The sequence below is a fragment of the Limulus polyphemus genome, unplaced genomic scaffold (assembly GCF_000517525.1).
Source record: "Limulus polyphemus unplaced genomic scaffold, Limulus_polyphemus-2.1.2 Scaffold620, whole genome shotgun sequence".
NCBI classification, from domain to species: Eukaryota; Metazoa; Arthropoda; class Merostomata; order Xiphosura; family Limulidae; genus Limulus; species Limulus polyphemus.
Genome location: NW_013666230.1, coordinates 119033 through 123566, shown reverse-complemented (window position 1 = coordinate 123566; position 4534 = coordinate 119033). Strand labels below are relative to the sequence as shown.

Here is a 4534-nt window from a genome sequence, read left to right as displayed (position 1 = left end):
TATAATGTGGTATTCAAGGAAAGAAATGTGGGATTGTTTCGCATATAATAATGTATTTCAGTTATCTGTATATTGACTGGTTCTTCAAAGATGAGCAGTTTAGTAATATTCTCAAAGTAAACAGTTATTTTGTATTATCAGCAAAAGTATTCACTCTTTTTCAGAGTTATTCATTACCATATATCAAATGACACATACTTCATAGATATGTAGAAATAGTTTCATTAGGTCATTTAATGGCTTGATGTTGATGAAATTATATTTCCCAATATATTATTAAAACCTTCGAAAATAATTTATACTGAGAATGAATTTTAAAGTCGGATATTAAACCGGCAATTGTCGGGCAAAGCAAGAATAAAAAAGGTTTGAAATAGTAGAATTTGAAAATGTTTTTTAGTCCAATAACAGGAACTTAAAGTTTTCCCAGTTTCTCAGTGATGTTTCAACTCGATCAGAACATTTAATAAATGATAACACAGTCTAGCATCATTTTCTTACGCAACTTTTAATCTGGTATCGTCATTGCAGCAAATAACATAATCTTTTTTTATCTCTTCTACACAACAGTCTTTATCAGCAACATTCAGAAATATTTCATTTTTCCCGTTTTTCTCTCTTCGTAACACAGAACCTTAAGGTCTTTTCGTGTTTTATATCACAAAGGACAGGCTTAAGCAGTAATTGGTACGTTTTTTGAGTAGACAATACGTCATGACGTATTTAGCTCTTTCAACATGCAAGGTTTTACTGTTCGAAGTATTTACTTTTAAACTGTTAGTGTATAAAATAATTTTAGAAGTATTTGTTTTTAAACTGTTAGTGTATGAGATAATTTTAGAAATGTTTGTTTTTAAACTCTTGGTGGATGAGATAATTTTAGAAATGTTTGTTTTTAAACTGTTAGTGTATGAGATAATTTTAGAAGTGTTTGTTTTTAAACTGTTAGTGTATGAGATAATTTTAGAAATGTTTGTTTTAAACTGTTGGTGGATGAGATAATTTTAGAAGTGTTTATTTTTGAAATATTAATGTATGAAGTAGTGTCCAGAGAAGGTATTTTTAAATCATTAATGCCTGAGATAGTGATAAAGTTATTTGTTTTCAAAATATTAGTGTATGAAATATTTGGTTTTAAACCACTAGTACTTGAGATAGTAATAGAAGTATTTGTTTTTAAGATATTGGTGTATGAAACAGTGTCAAATGTATTTGCTTTTAAGCTATTAGTGCATGAGATAATGACAAAAGTATTTATTTTGAATAGTGTATGAGAAGGGGATAGAAGTATTTGTTTTAAAATATAAGTGTATGAAGTAGTGCCAGAGGTACTTGTTTTAAACTATTAGTGCATATGGTAGGTTTAGAAGTGTCTATTAAATATTAAAAATATCAAATATTAGTGCATGGAGTAGTGTTATAAGTATTTGCTTTATAAACTATCATTGTATAGAATAAGTAAGAACAGTTTTTTTACACTGTTAGTGTACGAGGTAGTGCTTAAAGCATTTATTTTTAAACTATTAGTGCGTGAGATAATTTTGTAATGGTGAAACTTGGATATATGCTAAAAAGGTTTAAAATTGTAAGGTAACTGTTATTCATATAATTGAAAAATGTATGATTTTTTTAACTCTTTGAGTTTTCCAAACCCAAACACATTTACCATTAAAAACACCTAAGTTGTATCTAACGAGAATCAGAAAGGTAATTTTATCATTAAAGTACTGAGGTAATGAGACCTTTATATTGACAGAAAATGACAAAATACTCGCGAAAGTAGTCTTTAACCCGCACAGTGTCTTATGACAAGCTGCATTAAAGAAATACAATCACTCCGTGGAGTCAGGACTGTCTGTATATTAGATTTATAGACTCGACTCTTACCAGCCTTAACAATAAGCATGCATTTGTCAAGTCTGGATGCGCTGATGCTACGCGCACCTTTTCGCAGGTATAATAGAAACAGTAGATCACTCGGGACGACACAAACAAGCCTGATTCAGTATACATACTAAGTGAGTCTTCTACGCAGTCAGCCGGCGACCAGAAGATGACTTCATCCTTTACAGGAAAAAAATCCGAGGTCCAAAATCGATGTGAAAATGTACATATTAATCAACAGGGGTCTGGTGATAAACGGTAAGAACTGTTTTTCAGAAACAATCTTTACTCAATACGTAATTTAACACACTGTGTTTGTCAGTAATTATTTTTTAACAAGAACATAGTTCATATGGGAAATTCACAAAAGCGCGATTTATACGCACTTATCCTTGTTCATTCATAATATTTTTTTACTTTGTTGTATGACGATAAAACGTTGCTTAAGCAAGTACCATGTGTATTTTTACTGTTAAAATTATTCAGTGTATTTCAGTGAATAATGCTGCTCAGGTTTATTGCAATTAATAAACCGGATAAGCATTTGCACGATTTTATTTACTGCAAGAACATGAGTATTTTTATTGTTGGAATTATTCAGTATATTTCCATAAATAATACTGCTCAGGTTTATTGCAATTAATAAATTGAGTAAGAATTTCCATAGTTTCCTTTACTGAAAATGTAGGTCCAGCATGGCCAGGTGGTTAGGGCGCTCGGCTCACAATCTGAGGGTCGCGGGATCGAATCCTCGTTACACCAAACGTGCTCGCCCTTTCAGCAGTGGAGGCGTTATACTGTGACAGTCAATCCCACTATCTGTTGGTAAAAGAGTAGCCCAGGAGTTGGCGGTGGGTGGTGATGACTAGTTACCTTCCCTCTAGTCTTACACTGCTAAATTAGGGACGGCTAGCGCAGATAGCCTTCGTGTAGCTTTGCACAAAATTAAAAAACAAGAAAAAAAAACAAACTGAAAATGTAATATATAAAAGTATCCAATAACGTTTCCTTTCCTAAGTGTTAACGACTTACCAACAATATTTTCAAGACTTATGAAAGATTATTGTTTTATATGCGTGTGTTTTTCTCGAGTAATACTATCAATAGTACTTTTGTAATGAGAAAACAAAATAAAGCTGGTTTCAAAAGAAGAACGATATCCTTATAAAATAGCACAATATTTCAGTTTTCTTTAACACTGCTTTAGATGCTTTAAGGTTATGTATGGAGTAATGTTATCCTATAATTAAAGGTATGCTTTATAAATCGTCAGTATTACAACTGTTGCATATGTATTTAACGTTCTGTATACATTATTCTGTGATTTCAAGTCATTTTGAAAACATATTGAAGCATCATATATTATTGATTTGTGAGGGGACTGATACTCATAACAACATTAATGTTTTAAGAATTGTATTTTGGTTGTCTTTTACTAACCACAGTGAACCTATATTTATATAGGGTTTGTAGGATATTTAATAATAACACTACTAAGTTATCCTTCTAAACTGTTCAGCAGACAAGCTGTTTAAGGTACTGAAAATAAATATGAAGCCCAATCTATTATTCGATTCATCATTTGTTATTGATTTATATCGATTTTATGGAGCCACACCCGTCATGGGTAACTCAGGAATAGTTTTATTTTTGTTCAGGGCTACTAATGAGAGGCGGAATTCTCAAAGCTGGTATAACTCAGTAAGAAATGGCTAACCGATTGATAATTTGAGCATATATATTTTTAGTAAAATTAGCATATGATAATTATTATATACTGAAACAAATAATTGGTTTTGACTCTTATATTATATTATTATAATAGAGTGTATCTGCATTAAGAAAACAATAAATATGTGGGGTGTGAATAATTAATTACTGTACCTGACGGTAAGTTAACCCATTTGAAGTCTCGCGCAAAGCAAGATTTTTAGTTAAGATTGTTATTCAAAGAACTTGCCTTCTTGCACATCGAAATATCAAATGACATCGTGTATATGCATCGTGGTTAAGTATATAAAATTAGAAATTGGAGGAAGTTTTCACATTAAGAGGATGTCTCCAAGTGCTAAGAAATAAATATGTAAAGTTTTAACTTTCAGTATTCAAGGGTTTGGCTGATAGAGCTTCGACAAACAGACAGAGACAAATAAATTTCTCTGGTTGTGAGTATACATCATATATTAACCTCTGTTATAGACAAGCGCCTTATTTGGGTTTGAACAACCGAGTGCATGTCAGTAATAAGTCTTCGAATGAATAAATTTTGATCGAGTAACAAACAAGACCAAATATACTTCAAATGATAAATATCCACTGGGATTTTCAAGTTAATTTCCGATAAAATTGTAATAATTGTAATCAGTTGTAATAATACCACAAGAAAGAGAGTCATCGCCAAAGTGAAAGGGATTAGATTTTACTGCAAGGAAACCGAAACATTATCCTTCTACCACGTTTCATGCACTGCTAGGATATATTATATAACAAATCAAATAGAATATGCGGTAGGATAGGTTTCAAAGTTCCAAATATTAGTTCGTCAAGAAATTAATATTGCTTTCTTTAGATGAAAAAACCCGAACAACTTTTGTAATAAAACAAAACATTTATTAAATGAAAAGTCTCCATTCTTATCGATGATGCTTTT

General features: G+C 31.2%; 1 long non-coding RNA gene across 1 annotated transcript in view; it reads left to right on the top strand.

Moving 5' to 3' along the window:
• Nucleotides 1–2088: 2088 nt before the first annotated feature.
• The window catches only part of LOC111085791, a 119319-nt gene continuing 116873 nt past the window's right edge, over nucleotides 2089–4534 (top strand). Inside the window, exon 1 of the long non-coding RNA XR_002610582.1 lies at nucleotides 2089–2142. This is a non-coding gene — a long non-coding RNA (uncharacterized LOC111085791). The remainder of the gene's footprint in view (nucleotides 2143–4534) is intronic.